The following is a 16,882-nucleotide window of genomic DNA, read 5'->3' as shown; positions in this document are numbered from 1 at the left end:
AGGGTATCAGAGAAGGCCTTGAAGGCCCCGACGGCCCACCACTGCCGTACAAGTGTAATGAGATTTAATGGTTTCACCATGTAGTGCACAAATATCAACAACATACAGACAAAAAATAATCAACAAATAAGAACTAAGCTTCAGCCCAGTGATGCAAGTGGTTAGCACATCGACCTCACAGCTCTGGACTCCTGGGTTCAAATCCAAGTCGGTCCAGCTGCGTGGAGTTTGCATGTTCTCCCTGGGCTTGCGTGGGGTTTCTCAGGGTACTCCGTTTTCCTCCCGCATTCCTAAAAAAGCATGCATGGTAGGCCGATTGGACACTAAATTAACCTAGGTATGAGTGTGTGCGTGAATGGTTGTCTCTTTGTGCCCTGCGATCGTCTGTTCACTGATTCAGGGTGTCACCTGCCTCTGGCCTGAAGTCAGCTGAAATAAACTACAGCATAACCCTGGAGAGGATAGAGCCGTTCAGAAAATGGAAATTATGAATGTCATTTGTGCAATGTTTCACAGCATTTGAGAGGCTCACCTCGTATGAAGCCGTGCACTTGACTCAGCCGTTGCACTCCAAAAATCAGAGCTTTGTGGGATTTTTTTTCATTTTAGGTTCATAAAATTAAAACACATTTTTGATTCTTGACTTTTTTTTTTTTTAAACCTACAAATGTGTCAGGTCATTTTAGCCTGACCCTTATGGATCATTTTGTTTCTTGCTATCTTAACACATTATCTGCCAGAGCAAGTGATCCTATTTCCCTCCCATTGACGACGAGAGGCATCCAATCCAATTTGACTGGAGGGATTGCAGTCAAAATGGATTGGACATCTCTACCTGTCAATGGCAGCTAATGACGCTCACACTTAGTGGCAATTTAGAATGTCCAATCAGCCTAACATGCATGTTGTTGGAATGTGGGAGGAGACCCGATTACCTGGAGGAAACCCACGCAGGCCTGGGAAGAACATGCAAACTCCAAACGGGTGGACCGACCTTTTCTTGAACCCAGAACCCCAGAGCTGTGAGGCCACCCGCACCACCGGTCCCCCCCAAATGTCACTCAGTACATAAAAAAAATCTTGTTTTAACCCGATTCCAATACTCAGAAAATGACGCGATCGGGCCCGATTTCTAATAAATTCTGATACGATTTTCGATCGGTGGGCAATCCTTATGAAGAATGTGAAGTGAGTTATTAATTTACAGAATTAATAATTGTCAAGATCGGATTTTTGATCAGAAGAATATGAAGTGAGAAAAGGTAACTTTTGCTGAATTCCTAATTTGCAAGAACATTTTTTTCACAGCAACTGCAACACTTGAAAGTGAGGTATTTTGCTTCTGCATAAAAAGAAATAATTATAAGTAGCAGAAAATGGTTTCGATTCATTGACCTCTGGGTTATGGGCCCAGCACGCTTCCGCTGCGCCACTCTGCTTATTCTCAATGGTGGCATGACAAGCTGACTCACAAATCTAATCAGACTAATCCAAGCAGACATACAGAGGCACGTGACGATTCCCACCTGCTGCCGGAGCTCCTGAAGACCGCCAGCACAAGCTCGACTGTGGACTGTCACATCCACGGTGAGTTCTGCAATTTACAGAGTCATCCCCTTTGCAGTTAAAAACTTCCATTTCAATGAAAAACACAAATACGAGACATTCAGCAGCGCAATTAACAAAATCAAGATGTTCTTGTGATTGAATGTTTGACCACACACTGGGCAGGGAAAAGTTTTTTTCCTTTGTGGATTCGTTCTGTGACGCTTTAAATTGGCCTTCCAAGTGAATGTTTAACTACAAACTGACAAAGAAAATATGTTTAACCTGCCTAGGTTCTTTCGTGTGATTTTAAGGTGTTTTGCAACTTAATTTTTGACTAAAGACTGAGCATGATAAAGGTTTTTCACCTGTTTGGGTTCTTGTGGATTTTCGATATTATAAAAACATAGTTAATCTTACCACATATCAGAAAGGTGTCACAAGCGTACTACCAGTGTGCATTTTCCCAAATTAAAACTTTCTATAAACATTACAAATGCATGTCAGTGGGCTGCCAGTCAATTACTTTAAGAAGTTTCTCAGTCGGGTAATAGGCAGAGCTTGAGGAGAACCCGAGAAGCCGACCAAAGTCACGGCGGAAGAGGAGAGACAACTGGGGGCGAGCGGGTGAGAGTGTGTTGCCCCCGTGTCCACCAAAGCTGATATTTGTACGCCGTTGACTTTCATGTGAAGCATTGGGTCTGCCGTACCACTGCTTCTTGATCCTCTCGGGCACCCCTATTCGGAGCATGTAGGATCCCATGGACCATAGCGATCATCTCCGTCCTGGTAATATTGTCCAGGTGACTGAGCCGTTTGCTGGGGCTGCCATGGTCTGCCAGTGCTTCGTCCTCCACCTCACAAAGGCCGTTCTTGCTGTGGTGGGCCATACTGCCGTTATTGCTGTGGTGGGCCATACTGCCGTTGTTGCTGTGGTGGGCCATACTGCTGTGCCAGTGGTTGCTGTGGGAATGGTTGCTGCTGTTGCTGCTGCTGGCTAGGGCAATCACGTGCCCAGTGACCAATAACGCCACACACAAAACAGTTGCCCTGTTGGCCTTGTCCCAAGTACCCTCTTCCCCGGCCACCAGAGAAACCGCACCCGCGACCACCGCATCCACCATTGAACTGACCATCATCTCGGGCCTCATCATAACCCTGGAACATCTGGGCAGATTGCCCAGTCGATCCTGTTTGGATTGTTTGGCTTCACTATGTAAATTGGAAAGTTGGAGGTTTAACAGGGCAGAGGTCAAATTTTTTGATTTGTTTTTTTCTTTGACCTTTTCTTCATCATACATCTTCTAATGGTGAGTCAGGTGACGTTTAAATCTAAGTTCGTCACCTGTCAACAAGTCTGGGTCCTTCTTCAATTCCTTTTTCACAGGTTCCGGAAGACCCGCAACAACAGCTGTTCTGAACAAGGTTTCACTCTCAGATATGCCAGATGGATGGCGGCCGGTGCTTTCTATCCAGTTTTTAACACATTGTCCATAGTGCACCGGACCTCCAGCTTAATCGGTGTGTATGGAAACAATCATGAGGTCTTGGGAAGGCATTTTAATTGCCTTAAGTACCTGTCTGATACCTGGGTCAATGGAATTTCATGAGGATGTCTAGTAGTTCCTGCCTCTTCTTCTATCATTCGTAGCTGATGTTGAGTGCAGGAAGCTGACATAGCCTGTCTCAAGTCACCAAGCGCATAATTCTGTCCACCCATTAAGGCCAAGAATTTCTTGAGCCATGGACTTCCTCCCCTAGCCAGAGGAGGGAGTTGTTCAGTCAATGACGCTACATCTCTAAGAACAAGAGAGTCATATGTATCGCTTTTTGTCAAATTGTGTTGTTTTTTGTTGTCATTCATTTGAAAAAGTAAAAAAAACTTGAGACCATAAAAAATTGCAGGCCCCCTGGGTGAATACCAGGAATCCTGACCACTAGACCATATGGGATATCTCATGGGAAGCAGATCCAGATCATTTAGGAGCAAGAAGCATGGATGATAGACTCAATAAATAACCACATCATTAGCAACAAACATCTACTTTGTAAGAACCGTGAAAGGCTTATGGCGACTAATTGGCATTTTTTTCCGGAAAGTACAGAGGTCCAATATTCCTGAATCCAGACATTTAATTCAAAGGGATTTGTTTCTGGAAATTATAGAAGTTCAAAAGTTTGAACTTTCCCATAGCGGGAGTTAAACCCGGGCCACCTGGGTGAAAACCAGGAATCCTGACCGCTAGACCATATGGGATATGTCATGCAAAGCTGATCCAGATCGAGTAGAAGCATGTAGTTTGGATGATAGACTAATCAAATTACATTGGGACCTCGGTACTTCGCGGTTCATCCATCGCGGCTTCAGAGCTTCCCGTTTTTTTAATGAAAAAATAAATAAATAATGAAAAATATTAAATCAAAATTAGATATTACATTATTTTACAAAATTTGAGAATAAATATTCAATTATAATTAGTAATTGCATCATTTTACAAATTTTTAAAACAGAAGGAATGCACGTATGCGCAAAGCACCACGGGCATAAATGCAAGCTGATTGGCCAGCTGAATACTCACTCAACTACTCGACTCCCCATTGGCCCATTCACTACAGTAGCCCAAGCTTCTCCTGATGCCCATTCTCAGTCCACGCTTATCTTGTGCTATACAGTACGTTTCTCGCCAAGTTAAGCGTAAAAGTTTTGTAAAGCCCTTAGTGATGCCTCCCAAACGCTCTTTAAACAATTAACGAAAAAGTGAGTTTATTGGACAGGTTGAGACCAGGAAATAGCTACGCGAGCGTAGCCTGACAATCTGGTCAAACTGACCACCTTTACACCTCCGCTGAACACGGAAATTTCTGACACGTCTTTACTGTCTCTCTGATGATCTCAGCTTGGCCTCAGAAGACGAGTACTCAACTGCCAACTTCCATTTCTTAACAGCACCTCTCCTCGCTGCCTTCTTCCTGGTTTGTAATGTTTGGATTTAAGAGGCTCAGAATTTAGTGAGCAGGTCATCGACACTGGTCATCTGAACTGCAATCCCAGCGGTGCCTATGAATATTGCACCCTGCATTTTCATCCTGCTTGGAACACAGGGAGAAATAATCACAGTAATTAGTTGTTGTTGTCCTCCTCCTCCTCCTCCTCCTCCTCCTCCTCCTCCTCCTCCTCCTCCTCCTCCTCCTCCTCCTCCTCCTCCTCCTCCTCCTCCTCCTCCTCCTCCTCCTCCTCCTCCTCCTCCTCCTCCTCCTCCTCCTCCTCCTCCTCCTCCTCCTCCTCCTCCTCCTCCTCCTCCTCCTCCTCCTCCTCCTCCTCCTCCTCCTCCTCCTCCTCCTCCTCCTCCTCCTCCTCCTCCTCCTCCTCCTCCTCCTCCTCCTCCTCCTCCTCCTCCTCCTCCTCCTCCTCCTCCTCCTCCTCCTCCTCCTCCTCCTCCTCCTCCTCCTCCTCCTCCTCCTCCTCCTCCTCCTCCTCCTCCTCCTCCTCCTCCTCCTCCTCCTCCTCCTCCTCCTCCTCCTCCTCCTCCTCCTCCTCCTCCTCCTCCTCCTCCTCCTCCTCCTCCTCCTCCTCCTCCTCCTCCTCCTCCTCCTCCTCCTCCTCCTCCTCCTCCTCCTCCTCCTCCTCCTCCTCCTCCTCCTCCTCCTCCTCCTCCTCCTCCTCCTCCTCCTCCTCCTCCTCCTCCTCCTCCTCCTCCTCCTCCTCCTCCTCCTCCTCCTCCTCCTCCTCCTCCTCCTCCTCCTCCTCCTCCTCCTCCTCCTCCTCCTCCTCCTCCTCCTCCTCCTCCTCCTCCTCCTCCTCCTCCTCCTCCTCCTCCTCCTCCTCCTCCTCCTCCTCCTCCTCCTCCTCCTCCTCCTCCTCCTCCTCCTCCTCCTCCTCCTCCTCCTCCTCCTCCTCCTCCTCCTCCTCCTCCTCCTCCCCCTCCTCCTCCTCCTCCTCCTCTCCTCTCCTCTCCTCTCCTCTCCTCTCCTCTCCTCTCCTCTCCTCTCCTCTCCTCTCCTCTCCTCTCCTCTCCTCTCCTCTCCTCTCCTCTCCTCTCCTCTCCTCTCCTCTCCTCTCCTCTCCTCTCCTCTCCTCTCCTCTCCTCTCCTCTCCTCTCCTCTCCTCTCCTCTCCTCTCCTCTCCTCTCCTCTCCTCTCCTCTCCTCTCCTCTCCTCTCCTCTCCTCTCCTCTCCTCTCCTCTCCTCTCCTCTCCTCTCCTCTCCTCTCCTCTCCTCTCCTCTCCTCTCCTCTCCTCTCCTCTCCTCTCCTCTCCTCTCCTCTCCTCTCCCTTCCCCTCCTTCTTCTTCTTCCTCAATAGGTTTTATGGTTGTTGGCAGCCAACATACTGTAGCAGTATCACCCTCTACTGTCTCAGTACCTCAAATTGCCAGGTTCTCAATTAAGATTTTAAACAGAAGGGGCGATAATGTTAAATTTGGTCTCTTAATACCACAGCGTGAAGATAGAAGCTCGAAGTCCAATTCGAATCTAGCTAGCCGTGACACTAAACGAAAAGCTACATTTTGAGAAAAAGTTAGGCAATTTTAAGGACATTTGCCTTAAATGATACATTGGGTTTGGTCTCATTGCAAGTGACAAAAAACATATTTCAATATTTAAATATAAGGGTGTCTAAGGTTCATTTAAAATTTACTGATCCCCAATCCCCCATTTGATGACAAGGAAGGTAGTGTGGCCGAGCGGTCCAAGGCGCTGGATTTAAGCTCCAGTCTCTCAGGAGGCGTGGGTTCAAATCCCACCACTGCCAATAATTCATGCACTGTACATGTATATTTTGTTCCTAGTGCTTATGGCCCTTCACTACCCTGGAAGATAAAATGTGAAACTATTGGTGAGAGAGCTGAGTCCCAAACACTAATAGGAGTGTCGCGTTTGCACACCACTGTGCCACTGATGGTGCCTCAAGCGTTGCGTTAATCCTAATAAAATTTTTATGAGACCCAAATGGGGCAAAATTTGTGGTTTTGTTGATGGTTTGACGAATAGAGAGCAAAGCCAATGGGAGATCTTGGAGCCAAGACATTTTGCTGCCGTACATTATTTTTGACAATTTCTCTTTCATGCGTTCAACTTTACCTTGACTTTGTTGGTGATAAATGTGGAGTATAGAATGTATTCTTCATACTTTCTATTCAGTATAATCACTAGGATAGAATTTTGGATAGCCTAGTGGAAATTTCCATCATGACACTTATGAGTTAGGGGTGAGAGAAGACAAGTATGGGTGCCACCGATTAGTCAATTTAGTCATCATTGCCTGGGGGCCCACGTGAGCGGGTGAGTGGGCCTCCGTCAAGACAGACACCGATAATGGCCCCATGGGGAGTACAGGGCATCCCATGGGACCCACCCATACACCATCCCCTCGTTTTACAGCACCCGCATGCGCCCACACAGTCCGTTCCTCTGGAGAGGCCGACTGCTGAGCCTCCAGAACCACATCCACAGACAAACTCTAATGCACAGTCTCAGAGTGATGGGCAGTGTCCAATAGAACCAGATTAGAAGCATTATCTACTACGTATCCAGCTACTGACTTGGCTAACTAGTCAGCCGCATGATTACCTGTAGCTGTAAAAGATGAGGACTTTGAGTGGCCAGGAATATTAATAATCGCCACCTGTGACAGAAGGAACATGGCTTCACGCAAGCGTAACATGATGTCTTTGTGTGCAATGGGTTGACCCTTGGCTTTAATGTAATCATTGCGTGCCCATTCATGAAGGTCAATGATAGCAGCTGAAACTGCATACACCGAATAACTATAAACAGTAACCGGATGACCTGCTGCGGTCTCCAAAGCCAAACAGAGTGCTCACGCCTCAGCCGCTCGGGCAGACTGATTAGTAGTCAAGACAGAGGATGCACAATGCACAAAGTCATTTCCCCTGCTTTCCACTACGGCAGCCCCCGCTTAGAGACATCCCGAATGGTCTCTCCAACAACAACCGTCTGTAAACATAATGCGACCGGATGTAAGCGGTTTGGTAGCAAGGTCAGCACGAATGTACCTTTGGTGATTAACTTGCATACCACATTCGTGGGGGCCTAGATGGATGTTTTCTGCCATGTTAATGCCTGTGTGAACGTAATTGATGTTCGGAGCTGTTAGGTTACGTAAAAGTCTAGACTGTTGAAGAGATGATAAGGTAAATCCTGACGAAGCCACATACGCCGATACCCCATGATCAGTCAGAACGTATAGGGGGTTTCCCATCACTGTATGTGCTGTATTAAGAAGCACTTTAGCGAGCCCTGCGGCATAACGAGTACAATCTGTTTGACGGAGTTCAACACTATCCAGTGTAACGCTACAATACATCAATACCCGTCTAGTTGCTGAAACCTTCTGAAACAAAACAGCATTTACTGTGGTTTCCGAGTTAGACATCATCAAGATAAAAGGGTTTATCAAAACCAGGGTTGGCCAGGGCAGCCGCCGAGGCCAGTTCTTGGACCAGAGACACAAAGGCTTCATCCGTTTGTCCAATCAAGTCATGCTCTGAGGTTCTGAACATCTTTGTCTTTGACTAGAGCACGAAGGGTGTTTGTTTTGTCCACATAACATGGTATATAGGTCCTACTGTAGCCACAGAGGCCTAGAAATGCCAACATGTCTTTTACAGTTTGGGGTCTGGAGTGAGATAAAATGGTTTTTCAATGTTCAGGTGACATGGACAGTCCTCTCGCTGACACAATACGACCAAGAAAAGTTACTTCTTTTCGACAACACTGAAGCTTCTTTTTGGACACATTGAAACCTAGATCATGAAGTTTGATTAGGACCACCCTAGTGACCTCAAGACAGATTTCAGAAGTAATTGCCGCAATACAAAGGTCATCCACATACTGTAAAAGAACAGTGTCATTAGGTAAAGTCAGGTCTTGTAACAGGTTCTTCAGACATTAATTAAAAATACCAGGTGAGTTTTTAAACAATTGTGGCAGGCGCTGATACTGCATATGGACACCGCTATAGGTGAAAGCAAAGTACTGTCTAGCTGAAGGATGTAAAGGTACACAGAAAAAAGTGTTAGCTAAATCAATACAAGTGAACCATTGGTATACTGGACTAAACGTAGTCAACATCCTATGGGGGTCTGGTCCTGGTAAGATCGGAGTCAGCGTTGCGTCATTTGCAGGTCTAAGGTTATGTGCCATACGATAACTCTGTCCGTCTGCCTTAAGTACAGGTTGCAGTGCCGTGTCCCATTGTGAATCTGAAAGCTATATCACACCTGCGTCCACTTAGAGTGTCTTCCATACCTTTGTCTGCATCTGTGGTCCATCTATATTGTGGCCTGAAGATGATGACACTCTCATCTACTTCTAACGTACACAATGGCCCACATCAAATGGTCCTGATGACCACAATGTGTTAGGAATAGTTTTCAACAAATCCTCTGTCTGGTGGTGATCAGTCAGTCCCTGCCTTGTTCTCAAGTCAAGATGTGTTCTTCCAAAATGGAGGAGTTTACTATTGGAGTCTGTGGGTCAATCTGATAAGAGTCATGCATTTTGGAATAAGTCAGTCCTGGGATGTCAGTGGGCTGCCAGTCAATTACTTTAAGAAGTTTCTTGACCATTGGACCAAGTTGGCGAGCTTCATGACCAGGAGACAGAGCCAAAGAAATTTGTGGGTCAGCTGTATCTCGCATTTTGTACCACACTTTTTGTGATTTATCCAAATCAACATACGACGCTACACCTTCCAGACCCACAAAAAATTTGGTGAATTTCAACTGCCAGGGTGTTCCAAGAACTTCCTGAAAACGGTCTTGATAGATTAAGTCATCATCTGTGTCATAAAATAACGTACAATGAAAATCATCCATGGGCGAATGGTGAGGTCGGATTGAGTCAATGAATGATTTTCACAGGTAATAAACAGACAACAGTCCCCCAGTGGTCGGAGTTTCAGGCTCAAGGCGTGATCAATACACTCTTGCTACCTCCGAATCTTGTTGCAAAGGACACATCAACCATTGTCCACGTGTTCGTACTGGTTGTGAACACGGAATCTTTGCGCCATTTGGTAAAGTCACTGTGAGGCCATCCAGCCCACATAGGATGGTAGCTCCAATAGATATCAACAAGTCTCTTCCCATCATGTTCACAGGCATTTAGGGTGAAGGAACGTAGGAATGCTAGAGAGTCTATTTCAGATGGGGGATTTCAGTTCAGAGAGGTCAGGTAATAGGCAGAGCTTGAGGAGAACCTGAGAAGCCGACCAAAGTCACAGCGGAAGAGGAAAGACAACTGGGGGCGAGCGGGATGTTCAAAGATGAGTGTGTTGCCGCCGTGTCCCCCAAAGATGATGTTGGTACGCCGTTGACTTTCATGTGAAGCATTGGGTCTGCCGTACCACTGCTTCTTGATCCTCTCGGGCACCCCTATTCGGAGCATGTAGGATCCCATCATCTTCGTCCTGGTAATATTTTCCAGGTGACTGAGCCATTTGCTGGGGCTGCCATGGTCTAGTGCCTCGTCCTCCACCTCGCATAGGCCGTTGTTGCTGTGGTGGGCCATACTGCTGTGCCAGTGGTTGCTGTGGGAATGGTTGCTGCTGTTGCTGCTGCTGGCTGGGGCAATCACGTGCCCAGTGACCAATACCGCCACACACAAAACAGTTGCCCTGTTGGCCTTGTCCCAAGTACCCTCTTCCCTGGCCACCAGAGAAACCTCGCCTACAACCACCGTATCCACCATAGAACTGACCATCATCTAGGGCCTCATCATAACCCTGGAACGTCTGGGCAGATTGCCCCGTCTTTTTTTCTTTGGTGTAATTTAGAAAGTTGGAGTTTTAAAAGGGCAGAGGTCAAATTTTGTGATTCGTTTTATTCTTTGACCTTTTCTTCATACATCTTACAATGGTGAGTCAGGTGACATTTAAATCTAGGTTTGTCACCTGTCAACACGTCTGGGTCCTTCTTTAATTCCTTTTTCACAGGTTCCGGAAGACCCTCGACAACAGCTGTTCTAAACAAGGTTTCACTCTCAAATATACCAGATGGATGGCGGCCGGTGCTTTCTATCCAGTTTTTAACACGTTATTCATTCTGCACCGGACCTCCAGCTCCATAGGTGTGTGGAAACACGGTTGGGGCCGAATCATGAGGTCTTGGGAAGGCATTTTTAATTACCTGGGTTAATGGAATTTCATGAGGATGTTTAGTAGTTCCTGCCTCTTCTTCTATCATTCGTAGCTGATGTTGAGTGCAGGAAGCTGACATGGCCTGTCTCAGGTCACCAAGCGCACAATTCTGTCCACTCATTAAGGCCAAGAATTTCTTGAGCCATGGACTTCCTCCCCTAGCCAGAGGAGGGAGTCTTTCAATCAATGACGCCACATCTCTAAGAACAAGAGGGTCATATGTATCGCTTTTTTTGTCAAATTGTGTTGTGTTTTGTTGTCATTCTTTGGAAAAAGAAAAAAAAAACTTGAGACCATTGCTTGTCACAACACATCTAAATACAGGTGTCTAGTCAGAAGTTTCCCATACCGGGAGTCAAACCCAGGCCACCAGGGTGAAAACCAGGAATCCTGACCGCTACACCATATGGGATAGTATATGCAGTGCAGATCCAGATCATTTAGAAGTATGAAGCTTGGACGATAGACTCGATAAATAACCACATCATTAGCAACAAACATCTACTTTGTAAGAACCGTGAAAGGCTTATGGCGACCAATTGGCATTTTTTTCCAGAAAGTACAGAGGTCCAATATTTCTGAATCCAGACATTTAATTCAAAGGGATTTGTTTCTGGAAATTATAGGAGTTTAAAAGTTCTCAAACCATCCACGTAGTTTGAACTTTCCCATACCAGGAGTTGAACCCCAGCCACCTGGGTGAAGATCAGGAATCCTGACCGCTATACCATATGGGATACATCATGCAAAACTGATCCAGATCAAGTAGAAGCATGCAGTTTGGATGATACACTAATCAAATTACATTGGGACCTAGGTACTTCGCGGTTCACCCATCGCGGCTTCAGAGCTTTCCGTTTTTTTAATGAAAAAATAAATACAAATTTTTAAAACAGAAGGAATGCACGTATGCGCAAAGCATCACGGGCATAAATGCAAGCTGATTGGCCAGCTGAATACTCACTGAACTACTCGACTCCCCATTGGCCCATTCACTACAGTAGCCCAAGCTTCTCCTGATGCCCATTCTCAGTCCACGTTTATCTTGTGCTTTACAGTACGCTTCTCGCCAAATTAAGTGTAAAAGCTTTTGTAAAGCCCTTAGTGATGCCTCCCAAACGCTCTTTAAACAATTAATGAAAAAGTGAGTTTATTGGACAGGTTGAGACCAGGAAATAGCTACGCGAGCGTAGCCTGACAATCTGGTCAAACTGATCACTTTACACCTCCGCTGAACCCTGGAATTTCTGACACGTCTTTACTGTCTCTCTGATGATCTCAGCTTGGCCTCAGATGACGAGTACTCAACTGCCAACTTCCAGTTCTTAACAGCAACACCTCTCCTCACTGCTTTCTTCCTGGTTTGTAATGTTTGGATTTTGCTGGCTCAGAATTTAGAGAGCAGGTCATCGACACTGGTCATCTGAACTGCAATCCCAATGGTGCCTATGAATATTGCACCCTGCATTTTCATATTGCTTGAAACACAGGGAGAAATAATCACAGTGATTAGTTGTTGTCCTCAATCCAACGTTTACTGTAATCCCCAACATGCAATCATTAATAACTTAATCACTTTAGCATGTCACACCATGAATCAATTTGCAATCCAAGTTGGTTGCCTACCTTATCAATCAGCCGAAATAGCTCAGTTGGGAGAGCGTTAGACTGAAGATCTAAAGGTCCCTGGTTCAAGCCCGGGTTTCGGCAGCTCATTGGACTTGGCAAATGTGTCCTGCATTGACTGTTTCCTTGTAAGCCATGAGTCATTTTGCAGTCATGTTTGACTTTTGTCACCAACATGGTCTAAATTCGCTCAGATAAGATATGATGGAGAGCATTCCCCTAATCGACCGTGATCTTCGACAGTCCATTGGACTCTCTAAACTAGACTAATATCAGTAAATGCTCCAGTTTCAATATTGTACTAGTAAACCATGAGTACAAATCATACAAATCAGCCAAAGTAGCTCAGATGGGTGAGTGTTAGACTGAGCATGTAACGGTACCTGTTTCGACTTCGGCTTTAGGCAACACATTGGACTTTAAAAATCAAGCCTAATTCAGGAGGCAGTCAGTTTGAAATTGGCTTCCTTGTAAACCATGAGTGGTTTTGCAGTCAAGTTTGATTCTTGTCACCTCCATGACCAAAATTGGCTCAGATAGAGAATGTTGAAAATTTACGACAATATGCGAGTAATCACAAAGGTTGAGCGGATAGCGATCCTGCTGCATCAGCATCTTCTTAAGTGCTCTAGGTCTGCATTCTAGGGTAAAGGTCCAGAAACTAGTCCTTGGAATGAGGACTTGTTGACTGGTTACGACCCCGAGTTCTCTTTGGACAATTTGAAGAATGATTTAATACAACAATGATTAAATACACACATATATAATAGTATTACAGAATAAACCCAACAATAAGAATTTCTTTTCTCATATTTAGATGTAATTTTCGATTGTTTTCACTTTTTTACCAGTCTTTTTCATTTGTTTTTTAACTGAGACTGCATTTTCTTTTTGGTGAGAACATGCTCTCAAATATGTGTATGAAACTAGAATGCAATTAAACACTTGTTGTTAGTATTTAAATAGATGACAAAAAGAAAAATGGAATGAAATAAAAAGGAATTTTCCTATTTGACTATTTTCTGTTCCGTCTTCACAATGATTTTTAGGCCTGACCATGTTTTACTGTATTACTTCCGCCTTCATCAAATTGTCAAGGCATTTGCGGGACGTGTTTCAGAAAAATGATTAGTTTTTTGTCAGATTCCGATCTTGAGAAAATGATGCGATTAGGCCCGATTTCCGATCAATTTCTATCGGAATTTTGATCAGAAGAATATGAAGTGAGAAAAGGTAACTTTTGCAGAATCAATAATTTTCAAGAACATTATTTCACACCAATGGTAACACTTGGAAGTGGGGTAGTTTGCTTCGACAAAACAAGAACTGATGCTAGTAGCAGAGAATGGTTACGATCCATTGACCTCTGGGTTATGAGGCCAGCACGCTCCCGCTGCGCCACTCTGCTTCTTCCACCTTCACATACCAAATCAAAGCAGATATACTGAGGAATCGTGGGTATTCTCACCTGCTGACGGAGCTCCTGTGGACCACCAGCGGAAGAACCTCGGTCTCGGCCGGGGACTGTCATGAGTTAGTCCTGCTATTCACAGAGTCATCCATTATGCATTTAAAAATTTCCATTCCAATGAAAAACTCGGTACGAGACATTCGGCGCCAGGATTTACAAAACAATATACCATGTTATATTTAAGTTTATAATACCCCACCGACGAGTCGTTACCTTATCTTGGTGGTGGGGTTTGTGTGTCCCGGTGGTGGGGTTAATCAGCCCCAGTGATCCTTGGAGCAATGTTGTCCGGGGCCTTGTAGCCTTGGTAGGCTTACCCATGGCCAACTGGTCTGAGGGATTAGACGAAGAATGGCTCAAAGGACCTCTTATGATGGGCAACATTATTGGATGAAATCTTCCCTCACCCGGATGCGGTTAGGAAAAGAGCCTAAGCGTAAGGTTGAGAAATCCCGGCTCGACATAGTCTGGAGTTGCCCGCGGGACAAAAGGGTTGCGTCCCTCCATCTTAGCATCTTAGCTACCTGATTGTTGTTTGTGTGCATGCACAAAACAGCAGTTCAGAATACCCCTTTTGGAGTCCTTGGAGGGTGTGCTGGAGAGTGCTCCTTAGGGGGACTCCCTTGTTCTGCTGGGGGACTTCAATGTTGATGTGAGAACTGGAGGGCGTGATTGGTAAGAACGTCCCCCCCCCTTGATCGAAACCCGAGTGGTGTTCTATTGTTGGATTTCTGCGCTCGTATTGTATTGACAATAATGAACACCATGTTCAAGCATAACGGTGTCCATATGGTCATTTGGCACCAGGACACCCGCATGTCTTGAATACTCGGGTAAAGAGAGGGATGGAGCTCTCAACCAATCACAACTTGGTGGTGGGTTTGCTCAGATGCCAGTGCAACCCGGGAGACTTAAACGTTTCGTTCCCCTATTAGAAGGACATTCAATTCCCACTCGCTCTCCGCTCGCCCGTCCATCCCCGCATCTCCATTCTGATTGGCCCGACAGTCGCACCCGAGCCAATGCCAACACATTGCTCTTTATCTCATTTAGGCAGAGCATGGTGCTCTAAATGCCAAAGTCGTGGGTTCGACCGCTCAACAGGCACGGCCTCTCTAGAACACAGGTGTCAAAGAGGCAGCCCGGGGAACAAATCAGGCCTTCTGCATCATTTTGTACTGTTTGACACCCTTGCCCTAGAGTAAGTTAAGATTGCCTAAAATGATTCATTTTGCCGCAAAGTAAGAGTTTAGCGATCTGACATTTGCAATTGCGGTCATCACACAAAAATCATGGCCATTTTGCACATGGCTGATTAGCTCAGTTGGTCAGAGTGAGGTGCTAATCATGCCAAGGTTGTGGGTTTAACCTCCATATGGGCCATGACAACTCCAAAGTCAATTGAAATTACCTGGTCCAACTTCTTTTGCCTTAACATAAGTGTTTAGCTAGTTGACGTGTTGCATTTGCTTCATTATGAAAATATATGGGCTGCGCAGCACATGGCCTGTTAACTCAGTTGGTCAGAGTGTGGTGCTAATAACGCCAAAGTCGTGGGTTCAACCCCCACACGGGCCATGACCTCTTTGTAGTACTTGCCTAATAGAACTTATGTAGCCCTCACTTAACATAATTTCTTGTCTTGATGTTTCTTCAGTTTCTAGGATCGGGTAATTTCTCTGCTCCACAAGGCAGAAGATGCCACCCAGAATGTGAATCATCTCAGTGAGGGAATATTAGCTAGGTTTGTTCCCACCACATTTCTGTTCTTCCCGTAATTGTTGTGAAATTAAATTTGTCTTCATATTCAAGCGGTCAGAAAAGTGCTCCTCATAAAGTGCTCAACATACGTTTAACGTAACTTTACACAAAACTGAATTCTATTTTTTTAAAAATATTTTTCTTTACCTTCGTTCTGGCCGGGTTAGATGTTTTCCACGCCTCCAAACGCACGTTTGCTATTGATGGGATGTTTGCTGTTGATGGGATGTTTGCTGTTGTTCTGCATATTCCCTTCAAAATATTCCAAAAATGATGCACACAAATGTCCTCACAATAGGATAACCCACGACCACTTGCCAATGAAAAGTATTCTTGTAGTACTAGCGATCGCTCCCCTGCTTATAGAACAACATTGCATCTGGCTCGCTCTTTCTGCCCAGACCAACGGAAAATTAGAGGGAACATTGGTCCCAGTCTAAACTAAAGGATTTCTAGTGGGATTGACAGTTTATAAAATAGTCATACCTCTACTTACGGATGCCTCTAGGTATGATATTTTCAGGTTACTAAATTATTATATGCAAATGAGTAACTCGAGTTATACGAAGAAGATCCAGGTTACGAAATCGTGCAAAATTGATTTCCTTTTATGTTTTCATTTATTTTATATTTATTGTCGTGGATGCATTGATTCTCACTTTAGAACATATCTACCCTCTACTAGGCTTTCATTTCATCGCTCTCATTCAATCTTCTTTAATCACAATAAAAGCATTCAATTCAATTGGCTGTCTCACAACTACCACTGTCCATGTTTCAAGATTCTTACATACCCGTCAACCTCAACTAAATGCACCCCTTATTAATGACTGCAATTCCCCCTGTTAAGCGATTAAATACCATACAAATGCAACATGGCACATATATTCACATACACACACGGCACAGGTAAAAGAGTAAAATGTAGTACAGGTGGACAGCTTTTGGCTCTGGTAGGAAATGCTCTTTCCGCCATCTGGCAGACGAACACGAGTATTACGTCTTCCATATTAACGGCCGCCGAGGGAACTAATTCAGCGGTGCAGGACACATTTTCACATGTTTTTTTTAATTAAACATTAATAAATCATTTCCTCATTTCTCTCATCACTTGTTTGCTCACATCTTTAATACAAAATTGGGACACTACTACCAATTCTAAAGGGTTTAGTTAGCAGTTGTGTGAGGACCGTGTAAAAAATTTGAGAATTTATATATGTATAGTACACCTCTTTTTACAAAATTTTCAAGTTACGAAAAAAGTTCTGGAGCCAATTAATTTTGTCAGAAGTATGACTATATAATTTATCTTTGTGTC

The 16,882-nt window shown here is 44.9% G+C and overlaps 4 non-coding genes across 4 annotated transcripts; 3 read left to right on the top strand and 1 right to left on the bottom strand.

Annotated features, from left to right (window-relative positions):
- Positions 1 to 3,730: 3,730 nt before the first annotated feature.
- On the bottom strand, positions 3,731 to 3,802 carry trnae-uuc (transfer RNA glutamic acid (anticodon UUC)). Its single transcript has one exon. It is a non-coding gene; the product is annotated as a tRNA-Glu (tRNA).
- Positions 3,803 to 6,214: 2,412 nt separating this feature from the next.
- Positions 6,215 to 6,296, top strand: trnal-uaa (transfer RNA leucine (anticodon UAA)). Its single transcript has one exon. It is a non-coding gene; the product is annotated as a tRNA-Leu (tRNA).
- A 6,047-nt stretch (positions 6,297 to 12,343) lies between these two features.
- Positions 12,344 to 12,416, top strand: trnaf-gaa (transfer RNA phenylalanine (anticodon GAA)). Its single transcript has one exon. It is a non-coding gene; the product is annotated as a tRNA-Phe (tRNA).
- Positions 12,417 to 15,307: 2,891 nt separating this feature from the next.
- On the top strand, positions 15,308 to 15,381 carry trnai-aau (transfer RNA isoleucine (anticodon AAU)). The gene has a single exon. It is a non-coding gene; the product is annotated as a tRNA-Ile (tRNA).
- The last annotated feature ends 1,501 nt before the right edge of the window (positions 15,382 to 16,882 follow it).

The sequence above is a fragment of the Stigmatopora nigra genome, chromosome 20 (assembly GCF_051989575.1).
Source record: "Stigmatopora nigra isolate UIUO_SnigA chromosome 20, RoL_Snig_1.1, whole genome shotgun sequence".
Lineage (NCBI taxonomy): Eukaryota > Metazoa > Chordata > Actinopteri > Syngnathiformes > Syngnathidae > Stigmatopora > Stigmatopora nigra.
Note: the sequence above shows the minus strand (reverse complement) of the source record. Positions and strands in the feature narration are given on the sequence as shown.